This window comes from Panthera pardus, unplaced genomic scaffold (assembly GCF_024362965.1).
Source record: "Panthera pardus isolate Hobbes unplaced genomic scaffold, ASM2436296v1 HiC_scaffold_11, whole genome shotgun sequence".
NCBI lineage: Eukaryota > Metazoa > Chordata > Mammalia > Carnivora > Felidae > Panthera > Panthera pardus.
Window position 1 is genome coordinate 26,889,792 of NW_026526666.1, and position 15,506 is coordinate 26,905,297.

Sequence of the window (15,506 nt, forward strand, 5' to 3'; positions counted from 1 at the left end):
GGCCTTAAAGCAAGGAAAGGACCGGAGAGCTGAATTGCAGGGTAAAATATAGACTCAAAGATTGGCTGCCACTATTGTGGATTCCCCACAACACCAGACTAACCAGGGGCCAAAGAAAAAGCTGGTATCAAAGAATCAGGTAAGACTCCATGCTAGCGCTGTGGTCAGATCAGACAGTGGAAAAAAGAATGTCTAAACAAATGTTCTCCACCAGGGCCATGTCCTGTCTGTAAGAAAAAAACGACATCGGAAGAAAAACTGTCCTCATCTCCAGAGAGAGAGGGAGACAGGAACTCACTTCCCTACCTGAGAGCAGGAACCAGAGGATCTGGCATGATGGGGCCCTGAAGCTGGTCTGGCTCCCTTTGACATCAAGATGACTGAGCCCTGGGTTACTCTGGATGTGGAAAGCAAGTTTATCAATTTTGTTATTGATATAGGAGCCACTTTCTCTGTTCCTATTCAGCACTCCGGTTCTGCTTGTTTTTCTAACCATAAAATTGTTGGCATAGAAGGGGAAACTACGTGCCATCGGACAATGCCTTTAACCTGTATATACAAAAGTCAATGGGTTACTCATGTTTTTCTACTCCTTCTGTCTTGTCCTACTCCATTACTTGGATGAGACTTAATGTGTAAACTGGGAAGCAGGTTTTCCCTTACTAAAGAAGGGGATGGCTTGTTCTCTTTAACACCTGGAGAGCTAAAACCTTATCCTGCTATCACTACTAGCTGGAAGGAAATAAAGCCACAAGTCTGGGATTGTGATGTCCTAGGACGGCTCTTAAAGCCCAACCAGTTAAAGTGATTTTAAAGAAGCCAACCAGAGGTGCCTGGGTGGCTCAGTCGCTTAAGCATCCAACATTGGCTCAGGTCATGATCTCATGGTTCCGAATTGGAGCCCCACTTTGGATCCTCTGTCTCCCTCTCATTGTCCCTGCCCCCAACTCTAAAATAAATAAACATTTAAAAAAGATAAATAAATAAAGGACCCAATCACTACCCTTCATAGAAAACAATATCCCTTAAAACCTGAGGCAAAGGCTGGATTGCAACCACTTATTGATAAGTTTCTCAAACATTGTATTTTAAAGCCTTGTCAATCTCCTTATAACAATCCAATTTTACCAGTCAAAAAGCCAAGTGGGGACTATTGAATGGTACAAGACTTGAGAACTATAAATGAAGCTTTATGCCTGTTCATCCCATAGGCCCAAATCCCTATACTATTTTCACCCAGGTCCCTGGTGATGCCCACTGGTTTATAGTACTTCATTTAAAAGACACCTTCTTTTGCAGCCCTCTAAGTGAGGAAATGCAGCCACTATTTGCCTTTGAATGGGCCTCACCTTTGAGCCCCCAGGCTGCTCAGTTAACATGGATGGTCTCCCCAAGCCACCACTGGGATTTAGAGACAGTCCTCACCTTTTTGAGACTGCATTTAGTAAAGACCTTCATGCTATCGCCTTGCCTCAAGGGACTACAGTTCAGTATGTGGATGATATTTGAATCCATAGTCCCACGAGAGAAATGTCTGATGGCAATCCTGTAACTTTAATTGATTTCTTGGCAGACAGGAGAGGGTACTGTATCTTCCTTAAAAAGATGCAAATATCTAAACAGAAAGTACAATATTTGGGATATGAGCTAACGCCAGGTCACCATATCCTGTCTACTGACAGGAAAAAGACTATATTAGATCCTGGACCCCCAGCTATGAGAAAACAACTCCGTACTTTCCTAGGTATGGCAGGTTCTTCCCAGTTTACACTTTCCTAGGTATGGATTCCTGGATTTGGGCTCTTAGCCAAACCATTGTATGGTTCAGTTAAAAGCCCTGATGAGGAACCTTTATTCTGAACTAAAGCCCAGCAGACGGCCTTTCAAACATTAAAAGCTAGGCTTTTGCCAGCCCCCGATTTGGCTTTACCAAATTTAGAAAAACCTTTCACTGTATATGAAGCAGAAAAACAGGGACAAGCTTTGGGAGTTCTTACCCAGCAATTAGGAAGTGAAACAAGACCGGTGGGCTATTTTCCGAAGTCACTCGATAATGTCGCTCAAGGTGGCGTCTTGTCTTCGAGGGGTGGCTGCAAGAGGCCTCCCAGTAGAAGAGGCCTCAAAACTTACTCTGAGACAGTCTCTGCGAGTGATGACTCCACATCCGATCCAGAGTGTCTTAGAAACCAAAGGCCACCAATGGATGACGGGAGGCCACTTAGCAAATACCAGGCTAGATACACCTGAAATAATACCTAAAACCTGTCAAACTTTAAGCCTAGCTATCCTCATGCCTGGCCATTATACTTGTATGATAGACTGCGACTACTCAGAGATTATTGATCTTGTTTATTCTAGCAGACCAGATTTAAAGGAGTCCCCTATTGAAAATGCAGATGATAATTGGTTTACTGATGGCAGTAGCTTCCTGGATAAGGGAGAGAGAAAAGCTCGATGTGCTATAGTTAGTTTAATTAAGACCACTGAGGCAAAAGCCCTTCCAGCAAATACTTCTGCCCAAAAGGCTGAATTAATAGCACTTATCCATACTCTTTAATTGCTACATACCCATGGAGGAAGGAAAGGGGATTATTATCAAGCCGTAATTCCCCAATCAAATATGGGCCTGAAACTATTTCTTTTCTTTTCTTTTTTTTTCTAATGTTTATTTATTTTTTGAGAAAAAGAGACAGAGCACAAGCAGGGAAGGGGCAGAGAGACAGGGAGACACAGAATCTGAAGCAGGCTCCAGACCCTGAGCTGTCAGCACAGAGCCCAAAACAGGGATTGAACTCACAGAGTGCAAGATCATGACCTGAGCCGAAGTTGGATGCTTAACTGACTGAGCCATCCAGGGGCCTCTGAAATTATTTCTCTTCTTGAGGCTGTATATCTACCTAAGGAGGTAGCTGCAATTCATCTCAAAGGACCTCAGAAGGATATGATCTTAGGGGGACCTGGGTGGCTCAGTTGGTTAAGCATCTGACTCTTGATTTTGGCTCAGGTCATGATCTCACAGTTTGTGAGAGAGATTGAGCTCTGCACAGGGTTTTGTGCTGACAGTGCAGAGCCTGCTTGAGATTCTCTCTTTCCCCCTCTCTCTGTCCTTCCCCCACTTGCATGCAAGCATTCTCTCATTCTCTCTCTCTCTCATAAATAAACTTAAAAAAAAAAAAGGATATGATCTTAGAATCTAAAGGAAACAACTTGGCAAACCATGCAGCCAAACAGGCAGCACAAAATAAATAAATATTCAGTCTCATACCAATCTTAACTCCAATAAAGTCCATAATTCCAATCTATTCAGACCAAGAAATTCACAACGTGCAGGAATGAGGATATTCAAAAAATGCATAGGACTGGCTTGTTAATAATAAGGGAAAAATCTTTATACCCAAAAATAACCAATGGAAGATAATACAGGGTTTACACCAGGCTACTCATTTGGGCAAAATACTTTAAAACATTGTATTAAAAATATATTTGATCGAATAAATTTAACAGCTACAATAAAACTGGTCAGCCGATCCTATATTGTTTGTGCACAAGTAAATCTGGAAGACGTGGTCTGCCCTCCCCCACTTTTAAAACCAATCCAAAGCCATAGGACATATCCATAAGAGGACTGGCAGCCTGATTTCACACAAATGCCTCCTTGCAAAGGCTATGAGTTCCTACTGGTGTTTGCTGATACTTTCACTGGGTGGATCAAGCCTTTCCATGTAAAATGGAAAGAGCCACGGAAATAACCAAAGTTTTCTTGCTAGAAATTATTCCTAGATTTGGCCTCCATGATCCCTTCAAAGTGACAATGGTCCTTCTTTTAATATGCAAATAAATAGCACAAGATTTTAAAATTAAATATTTTGGAGGTGCCTGGGTGGCTCAGTTGGTTAAGCATCAGACTTGATTTCAGCTCCTTGCTGGGCATGGAGCTTGCTTAAGATTCTCTCTCTTCCTCTCCCTCTCCCTCTGCCCCTTCCTTGCACCCCCCCCCCCACCTCAGTTCTCTCTCTCTTTCTAAAAAAAAAAAAAAATTAAATATTTTCTACATTCAGCTTGGCATCCACAATCCTCTGGGAAGGTGGAAAAAGCTAATCATACTCTAAAATGATACCTTACTAAACTTAGTCCAGAGGCCCAGGAAAATTGGGTTACTCTCTTACCAATAGTACTTCTCAGAGTAAGAACAGCTCCAAAACAACCTCTAGGACTTAGCCCTTTTGAGTTATTATATGGAAAGCCATTTCTTACAGTAGACTTGTTATTAGATTAAGATTATAATACTCCGTCAAATTTTTCACTTAAGGTTGGTTTAATGGTAAGTTACTTAATGAGTATACTGATCACATGCTCCCCAAACCTGATTTAACTACAACTGAAAGTCCGCCGCACGTAAGTCCTGGAGATAAGATTTATTTAAAAGATTGGAAGTCAAATACAGCGGGGGATTTATATCCAAAATAGAAAGGTCCATATGTACTCCACTGCAGTAAAATTAGAGGGGCACTCTTCATGGGCTCATATCTAGAATAAAACCTGTACCTCCTTCACAGGAAACCAATGAGCAAACTAACATGCCTTCTTACACCTGTGAACCTGTAGAAAATCTAAAATTCCTCTTCAAACAACAATTAAGGTTGTATATTTTCTCCTTGTTTTCTGTTCATCTATCTTAGCTGACAATTCCTTTCTATAACAGGCACAGTATTATACTGAACTGCGACATCAAACAACTTGTTGGATATATGGAATTTGCTCAAGTCAAGTACATCTGAATTCCCTGGTGGGTTTTCCCCTTTGCAAGGCACTGATTGGCACTCTCTGTATATTTATATTTCAGAAATAATATATAATGATACCATGTTTCATTGATAAATCTATCACTACTTAGAATGTTTCTTCCCAGCCCATGACCAACAGAACATGGAATTTACCAAGACATACCCAGACTTTTTCATACCCTCAAACTATTAAAATATTAACTGACTTTACAAACCCACGAATTGATGCCCTCTAATGAGTGCCTAACTTACAAAACCCCACTTGTCACTATACTGAGGATGGCATATATCAAATTTGGGATGCATATTTATGGCTCACACCCACTACTGGACAGTTCAGTCAAACGGCAATTTTATGGGGGAGGCAAGAAATCATACATATGACACATGGCATTTAGGACAGCTATCATTAGAACAGGTTCTCAAACCATTATGCTCCAGGCAGCTGATTGGCTTGCTACTGGTTGGATAAGGCGACCTGGAATCAGATGGCTGGCTCCAAATGAAATCCACTGGTTATGTGGAACTAACCACATATCCTCTAGGTCATCGTCGCACCTTAGGTTTTGCCTGGATTCATGGGTGCGTTATCCAACCATCACTTCCCCCAGGTGATCTTCCCAATTTAAAAATAAGATGGACACAGTCTAGAAAACAGATGATCACTTGGTGTCCATTTTTGCTCCATCTGTAGGATTAGAAAGTGTAATTTGGCATATAGAAGCCCTTAATAAATGCACCGTGAAGGTCCTCAATGATTCACAGAACAGCATCTCCTTACTTAATACTTAAGTCGCACAGATAAGCAAAGCTGTTCTACAAAATACAATGGCTTTAGATGTCCTAACAACAGCACAAGGTGGTACATGTGACATTATTAACACAGGATGCTGTGTATACATCCCAGATGATCACAAAAATGTCACAAAGCTATTAAAAGATATGAATACCCAAATCGAGGCTCTACAAAACCTTTCCCTCCTTTTCAGTGATTGGTTACATTACTGGTTTGGAGGGGCATTTTGGTCAACTATTAAGGGTCTCTTTGCTGCACTTCTCATTCTTATAGCCATAGTCATCCTAACATATTGCCTTTTTCAGTGTCTCTCTGCTGAGACTCCATCACTACGATGACTTCACATCAACAGATGATCCTTTCCACAGAGATACTTCTTTACTGTCCACGTTGGATTCAGCTGCCTCTGCCTTTCGTAACTCCCCTATACATTCCCAGACTGACCAATATTGACCCATAGGTAGGGACATCTCTATGCCCCTCTTCAGCAGGAAGAAGTTACAGAAGATAAGACCTTCCTCCCTCAGCAGCCTGAAAGATTTAGGGGTCAAAATTGTTGGGGGGGGGGGGCGGAGATGATGTGGAGAACAAAGGCCAAAGGAAATGGAGATAAAATTAAATTTCCTTATAACCTACAGCCCATTGACAAATACTTGAGGCAGGCAGGGTAAAACATTTCTCCTGAAACTCCCTACAGTCTTAATGCTAATGCCTGCCTAGAGGCAAAAAAAAAAAAAAAAAAACAAAAAAAAACCTTAGCTTGAGGATAGTCAGGTCTTTAGGATCTGTAAATCTTCTTTAACATATGAAAGCCCTTTTGGAAACTTCCCCTGGTCTTTATTTCCCCAACTCCCAAGTATACAGTCTGTCACCCCTCACACTTAAAATGCAGCTCTTTCTGCCCATGGGTCCTGCCTCTTGCTTTAATGAAAGCACCTTTTTGCACCGAAGGGGCTCCTGGCTGGCTTAGTCGGTGGAGCACACAACTGTTGATCTCAGGGTTGTAAGTTCGAGCCCCAAACTGGGTGTAGAGGTTACTTAAAAATAAAATCTTTAGGGGCGCCTGGGTGGCTCAGTAGGTTGAGCATCTTACTTTAGCTCAGGTCATGGTCTCACGGTTTGTGGGTTCAAGCCCTGCATCGGGCTCTGTGCTGACAGCTCAGAGCCTGGAGCCTGCTTTGGATTCTGTGTCTCCCTCTCTCTCTGCCCCTTCCCCACTTGTGCTCTGTATCGTTCAAAAATAAACATTCAAAAAAAAAAAAAAGAAATAAAATATCTTAAAAAATAAAAAATAAAATAAAAACACCTTTTTACATCAAAGACATCTCAAGAAAGAAACTTGGCCTTGGCTCTGAACCCCAACACTTCAAACAGCATGATTATCTCACTTAACTCTTGAAACAGTCCTTAAGCTAAGTTCTGAGGGGTGGAAACCAAAGCACGGAGAGGTTTTAAAAAATGTTTACAGTGATGGAGCTGGACTTCCAACCTACTTCACCTCACCTTACAGCCCATGCCATAAAATGCCTTTTTCTAGAATACCTTACCTTTCCCATCATGACTTACAAAACGTGTGCTCTTACCAAGCTCTGCCCAGGAATCCTCAGTCTGATTTCCCAGTCTGGACTCTGGACCTTCTCAGAGGTTCCTCCTGTATCAGAAGTACCCTATGTCCCCTTCCCTCTCTGCCAAGCAAACTGTTTTCCCCACCCCCTCTCTTCAAAGATTTCTTCATGGATACCTTCTCTGTGAGGTCCTCTCTTTGTGGGTGAATCTGAGATTGAGATTCTCTTGCTCTTGTGTTCACTGTAAAGCTTAGGTATTTTCCTATCATTGGATGGCCAAGCTTGTGGGAACCTTTGTGTCCACCTGGATGTCAGCTCCTTGAGAGTGTCCCAGTCTCAAAGCAGGGAGGACTTTCGTCCGCTCTCGATATGTCCTAACCAGTCTCTACTCTGCGATACTAGTTAACACATAACATTTGTAGAATATGATGATATTGCCAACAAATGTGTATTTACCTGCCTTCTCTATAAATGTAAGTGGCCAAAACCTCTATAAGGATTTTAATCAAGAGGTAACTTTTCTCAAAATTGGATTGCTTTATTTTCTGAACTTATACCTAGCTAGGGATTTGGTCATTTCATCCTTGTGTTTTATCTACATTTACACTGTTCAGTTGCTCCTGAGTTAAAAGGGAAAGGCTAGCAATTTTCTGCTCCTTGCCTGGTCTGTTGCTAGAAATGTGTGAGATTTACTTGGCTCCGGTTTCCCTGAATATCTCTACCTTTCCAAGGAGGCATCCAAATGCTGCATTAAGGCAGCATTAATCTCTGCAGTGTTTCTTCCTGCTCAGGAGTTACCTCTTCCTGAATCCTCTTAGTTTATTGGAGGGAAATTCCTAATTGCCCTTAATTTATCACTCCTCTGACCCTGTTTCCATTGCTGATACATTTTATTGGCTTCATGAAGACAAGACCAAAGCACTAAACTAAAATAAATTAAAATGAAACCTACTTCAATGCTTTAAGTTCCTGAATGTTCTCCCTTACCCACTATGGCTTTTAAGGTATTTAAAGAATCTCTCATCGTGTGGCTTTTCCTAAAGCCATTCTTCCATCACTGTCTACTCCAGATTTTTCTCAGTTCGCTTTTGTACCTTGTTAGTATTGTTTCAGTCCTCCTACCCCTTTTTAAAACCTCTTCTTTTTAAAAATGCTGGTTTTATAAATCAAGAGCCTTCTGTTTTTCCCATGGTCATTTTTGGTTATTCTCATGTGGTCCTTCCTCATTTAGTAGTTTTTCTGAGCAGTTAATTCATTTCCTGGACACAGAGGGTTTTAAAGAAGCCTTACTTTGCCTTATTATCCACTTTGCCGCTCAATCAACCCTTTGTAATAGTATCTGGTTCTTCTAATCCTATTTAACATCCTCATCTACTTTATAATCAACTCTCCGTTCTCTTCAATGACCAGCTTCTGTGGTTCATCCTTCTATTTGCCTTTCTCCCATGATATTACATCCGGGCTGATCAAAATCGAGCTTCCTTTAGCTTTCTGCCAATTGATTTTTAGGAGTGAGTCAAAAATAATTTTATTTTGGGCTCATGGTAACTCTTTTTCACTTGTGCCAATAATCATGTATGCTAAACACATTGATTTAAAAATAAGCACATGCTTATTGTCATAAAGCAACCGTATTTTTTCCCATGATCTACTACTAGTTATAAAAACATTTCATCTCCTTAGGTAATTATGATAGTCACAGAAATAACTTTTAAATACTGCTATGTGTCTTCTCTAAAAAACGATCTCATTTTCATGAAAACTACCTTCTTGGTCTTACACCATCTACACTTATTAATACCTGTGGTATAGGTGTTTCTTAGGTTTCTGATGGAAAGATTTTGCTGACTGATCCAAGCTTAGACTTTTGCCCTTTTTTGGGGGTGACGGACAGGTTTTTCTAAATTAATTATGAAGTCATTCTCATCTGGAATTCATAATATTCATGTAACAGTCTCAAAGAGCTTCATGAATAAAGATAGCTACTGTAGAGTTTGACACTCTGAGGTATAAAGGGGTTAAATTATGAGCCTCAGAAACCAAACAATAAGGCCCTGACGGAACCAAAGAGAGCCAGCCTGCCTAAACCATTTCTTCTGACTCCTCTCAAGCTCCCACCCGGTGTCCCACCTCCCGTCCCTTCTCCTTTGTTTCTGGCTGTTTCCTCTGATTGTAATTCATTCTGTATTCCTTCCTGCTCCTCTGTCTTGGCTAATTGTTCTTTTCCCACACTACTTGGTTTTAATTTCCTCTAGTTATCACCTTATCACCAATGTCTACACTTCCTCTCTCTTTCTGACCTATCTCCAGCTCACTGCTGACCTGCAGGGTCCCTAGCACAACTGCTTAATTTCCACTGTATGCGGGTTTGCCGATCTCTGAAATGGGAGTGGTAACTCTCCCTTTCTTCCCAAAGCCGCCCGATCAAAATCCAGTCTTTCTGGGACAGTCTTACCAATAACAAACTATGGGCGTGCTGCATTCTGTGATTATTTTAATGAACATTCCAATCGGTTTCACTAGCAAAGCTGGAAGCTGAGAGGATATGTCATCCTTTTGGCTCTGTTTGCCCCTATTTTTAACTTTGCGAGGGAATCCAGCCACATGAGTTCTCATTTTCTCTGTGTGGCACATTCACTGACAGAGCAATTTTCTCTGTGCTGTAAAAATTTGAGTGACATCCTGAGTAAACCTATTATCTCTTTTCTTTGAGGAAAAAAAAATGTTCTTCTTACCCTTCCCCACAGGGTGGTGTCCTAGGAACTCCGTCAAAACACGTAGGCTCACTCACCAAGTTTCTTCACCAAGGGTTAAAATGGAAATCTTAATTTTTAAAAGCTGGTGTTATTATTGCATTAGAGAAGGAGGGGTATCCAATATTTAACGTAGGCTCATTGATCCCAGGGTGTGTGTGTGGGGAGGGGGGGTAGCACTCAAGCTCGCCATTGTTGTTTTGTTTGGTTTTATTTTGCTCCAGCAGACTTGATCCTTCTTTTTCCTTTTAGGGCTTGGGGGGATGGGGAAATGAACTGTCCCCTGACTGAGGAGGTGGAGTGGAGGCCTTTGTTTTAAGACCGCAGTTCTGATTACACCTGACAGGGCTGAAACTTGATTCCCACAGAGACTACTCACACCTTATCTTCTTCATTCGTGATGATTACAGCAGGAATGCGGCACAAGGTGTCACTTTGATTCAGTCTGTATACTGCCGAGTGTGATAATAAAAAGAAAAGTTCATTTTTTTGGTCCCAAGATTAGCTCCAGGGAGAGTTCTCTCCCTTCCACCAGTTTTGTTTTTTTTTTTTTTTTAAACTGGTCATCGAGGCTAAATCTTAATGTTCCTGGCTGAGATTCTCATAGTTTGAGAATAATCACGTTTAATAAAAAGTCTGCCTAAGAAAAGGACTCCCATAACCTGAGCCATGGCAGTGATTTTGTGGTATTTGGATTCATGTCCGTAAAAATATTTGGACACCAGATGGTGGATTGTTAGGAGCATTCATCCCAAACCAGAAGTTTTAAAAAATTCACACACACACACACACACACAGACACACAGCACGGTGGGAGGGAAAAATCATCATTAGTTTTTTTTCCAGTCATGCTGCATGAGTAATGGTAAAAGCAAGAGCTAAAACAATAAGATCACCGTGTTGAACTCTTAATGCGTTGTCAGGAATACAGACTTCAAGTAGTGCTGAAAATATCTTCTTCCTCTGAATAACGCATACTTTAAGTGCAACTCACTTTGACAGCTTACCAATTGTACATATTTTCTAAAAAACAAAATCATCCTGCTGGTAGAGGAAGCTATTGGCGGTGACCTATCTCCTATACAGGACCAGATTGAGAGGAAGCCAAATTAAACACTAAACCAACAGCCAAGGGCCCCGCTCATTAATCCAAAATGACATTTTCTCTGCAGGTTGATTTTGTTTTTAATAGTCTCAACCATCTACACTAATGGGTGGGGACGCACAGGATAAATAAACCAAAACAGGATAACAGAAAATGGAATTGATATTTAACTGTGGAATGTATGTTTGTGGGAGGGCTGTTATTTATGTCACATGGTGGTCACGCTCCATGGAGCTTTGGCTGTCCCTTTGTTGTGCTAGAGCAAACGTGAACTGTGAACTGTTCTCTGAAGGAAAAATCTGGCCCTGGCCCATGGGTCCACCTTAGTTTGTGTCTTTACAGAGATAGGTCTATGCAGATAGGTGTGCACCTGCATCTAATCAGAAACACAGAGTTTCGACACACGTTAGGTCCCCTGCCACACAATTTATCCTTGACTTCTCTGCTGCTTGATTGAAGAAAAGAACATCTCTGGAAGGATATATTGTCATTTCTTTCAGCTATTTTAAACTTAATCCCTGGATCAAGGCAGATAATTAAAGAACTTCATGTTTGAACTGTATCATTTTGTTCCCTCAGAGAACTGCGTTCTTGAGGACTTCACTTTGCTGTGAGGCCCTAACTTAAGTCTCCTTGGGTGATCCTGTGAGAAACAACTATTGGGAACTGAGTTGCTTTACATATTATTCATGACATCAGTGTCCTTTCCAAAGATGCACCGGAGAAACTTCTTTCAGGTCTCCAGTATCCTGAGCCCCTGGTAGGTATCTTACAAAACAGGGTAAGTTTGGGGTGCCTGGGTGGCTCAGTCGGTTAAGCGGCCGACTTCGGCTCAGGTCATGATCTCACAGTCCGTGAGTTCGAGCCCCACATTGGGCTCTGTGCTGACAGCTCAGAGCCTGGAGCCTGCTTCAGATTCTGTGTCTCCCTCTCTCTCTGACCCTCCCTCATTCATGCTCTGTCTCTCTCTGTCTCAAAAATAAATAAACATTAAAAAAAATTTTTTTAATAAAAAAATAAAAAATAAAAAAAACAGGGTGAGTTTTATGACTGATATGGTTTCTTTGTTGCTCAGAGCCAAATCTGTGGTCCCTCTGTAGTAACTGCTTGAATCCCTATGATTGGAATTGCTCTGCAGTGGCATTATTTGTTTCACTTTACTGTCTTTTTCTCTTCTTCTTTTGTTTCAATTTTATTGCATGATTTTTTAAAAGTTTATTATTTTGAGAGAGAGAGAGAGAGAGCATAAGCGAGTGGCAGAGGGGCAGAAAGAGAGGGAGATCAAGAATCTAAAGCAGGTTCCACACTGTCGGTGTGGAAACCAATGCGGGGCTCACACTCATAAACCATGAGATCATGACCTGAGCCTAAATCAAGAGTTGAATGTTTAAATGACTGAGCCACCCAGGCACCTCTTATTGCATGATTTTTATAAGTCACGTAAGGTACATTTTGAAATAAGTCAGGGTAGTTAAATGGATACATTTATCATTCTTATGGCATTTTCTGAGCAAACATCAACAAGAAAATAGCCCCTGGAGATACCCCCAAAAGTATGAATGATAATGGGGGAAAGTTTTTAAATATTTTTATTACCCCAGGTAATTGAGAATTTGAGATACAGCAGCTATTTTTAATTAATTTGAAACACAGAGGAAATTGAAGCACATGTTGATTTCAGACTGGAGGAAGAAGAAGCAAAAACTCTCTGCTGGGTAGGACACCACTACTGAGCAAACCAGGACTCACAGGAAAGGAGGAAGGTACCATCTGACCCTTTACTAGGTGGGAAATGGTCCTGAAAGGGCCCATCTGGGCCAAGGGCTGAAACCAAGGACAACCTCATCTGGAGGGAAGGGTTACTCTGCTGAAAGAGTGAAGCAGGCAGGGAAATCATTCTCTAAACCCAATTCAATGCTTCATATTTCTTTTAAAATCTCATTTGTTTGTTTGTCTATTATTATGCTTAAATTTGAGCAAATCATAACCCAAGCCCTATTATCCATCCTTGATAATGACATTTATTTATGAAGGTAAAGTCCATCAACTACATGCAACAATGCGCCTGTCACTGAGGATAAATGAACAAGTCAGAAGTCCTGTTCTTAACGAGCTCACCCCTTTTTGGCCCTTTTTGTTTGTTCATTTATTCAAACACCTATTTATTATTTCATATTTATTTGTTTTATCCAGTATCTCATTTAGTTATTGAGTATCTGAAGGGAGGGCTATAAGGATAATTGTGGGAGGGTACCTAAGCTATAATGCGTTGGGGAACAAAGGAAGTCCACCTGAGGAGGTGGTCTTTAGATTGAGACCTGAAAGCAAGGAGCTGGGCCACGGGCCAGGGATGGGACGGGTGAATGCTGAGTGGATGGAACAGTGTCGGCAAAGTCCTGAGGTGGGAATGAGATGCCCGAGTTGGCTGGAGAACAGTGAGGGAGGGCCAGTGTGCATGTGATGAAGTGACAAGGTACCTGTGAGGTCGTGCTGTAGGAAAGCATTATTTCTTCTCTCAGATGCCCTCGTGGCCAACATCTTTCAGCTCCTTTAAGTCTTTGCTCAGCCACTCTTTCAATTTGTCCTAACATGACCATCTCATCTAAGTTGTCATAGCCTCCTCCCTCCGATTAGTTTCCTTTGCATATATCACCTTCTAACGGTATAATACAGTATTTATTTATTACGTTTCTTGTTTGTCTCCCCCCTACCCTTTTCCATTAGCTTCAAGAAGGCACAGATTTTTATCTGTTCTGTTGACTGGCACAACCCCCAAATCTAGAACAGGGCCTGACATGTGGCAGGCACTCAATCAATAGCTGTTGAATGGAATTAAGTTGAAAGGCAATGAGCATTTTAAGCAAGGATGCAACCTGATCTTATTTATATTTTTGGAAGATAACTCCAGAAGCTGAGTGGGAAAAAAATACGTTTTAAATCCAAAAGACACTTCTCTACATCGTTCTCCATCAACTCCAGAATCTAAAACCAAGCCTTGGCCAGGAAGATGTTAAGCTTCTTTCTTTTTTAAATCACCCAGGTAGATAAAGAAATAACATGGGTATTATGGAGGCTTTACGCACACGGGGAGGAGCCACAGAAGGAAAGCCAACCGCTCTATCAAGTCAGGTCAGGTCAGAAGCACCCACTGCATGCATGCCTACCAACAAAGCCCCAAATAACTGGGATCAATGAAACAACAGGTTATGTTTGCGCTGATTCCCTTTGCTGTGGCTTGCTACCGCTTCGAGGAAGAAGCTATTTACTTTTCATGTCAGAGTTAAAAAATTTTTTTTTCAGATTTCACTCAAAAGCAAAACAATTTGTACTGGTTAACTCTTTTTAAAGAAGTATATTGAAAGAAATTGCCTCAGGATAGGGTGCTCATACTCCATTAAGAGGAGATTTATTGGTTACACAGACTTGGAAAGCCTAATCTGGGCTGATTCGTGCACTCAACAAATATTTATCAAACATTTTATATATGCATGTCCTTTCTGGGGAGTTAAAGAGATGATTCTTATACGGGTTCCTTATAAAGCTTACCTTCTAGTTGAGGAAATGACACACATGCACAAGAAGTTAAATTAGAAGAGACCAATGCAAACTGTGCCCTGAGGCAGCTTGTAAGTATTAAACAGGTGGTAAGACCAGGTGCTGTACAATCACTCCCAAATGCTAGCCTGTGTAGCTTTCACTCCCTTAGACAGTCACATAATAAAAAAATATATAAGTGAATATAAATGAGTTTTTCTGAAGCTAAGGGTACAACATTGAAAGAACTGACCATTATTCTGAGACTGTGCCTTTTGGTCTTTTTGAGTGGTAAAATATCTTTTCTTTCATAAGATCATTGTGATGGTGGTCTTTTTAAAAAAAAGTCTTTATTTTGGCAGAATAAAAAAGTTGACAATCCTATATTGGACTTTATTATGTTGAAGTCGTGCACTGATTCATAAATGCCCCAAACTAGAAACTGCTGCTGTTAGAGCAAACAGGATGGACAGGAGGGGTTCATTGACCAAATGGAATAAACTGGGTAGGATTTTGATGGTCAGAGTGGATACAGATGGACATTATATATTAAGTCTCAGCACATTTTTGGTGAGGTGAATTTAACCATGCTTTGTGTGGAGGTTATATGAACAAAGCCACAAGATAACAATGCAGATGACCAGCTTGGAGTCGTCCTCTGTAGGGAGTGCATATAGGTGATTACTGGGAAATTAGTTTTTAGAGTAAAATTGGGGCAGATTATGGAGAACCTTGAATGTCCAAATAAGGAGATAGACTTTAGAGAAATGGCAGCATTTTAATGGGTAGTTTTAAAGCAGGAAAGTAACGTGAAGGAGTATTGTTTTTTTATTTTTATTTTTTTAATGTAATTTATTGTCAAGTTAGCCAACATACATTGTATATAGTATGCTCTTGGTTTCGGGGGGTAGATTCCCATGATTCATCGCTTACATACAATACCCAGTACTCATTCCAACAACTGCCCTC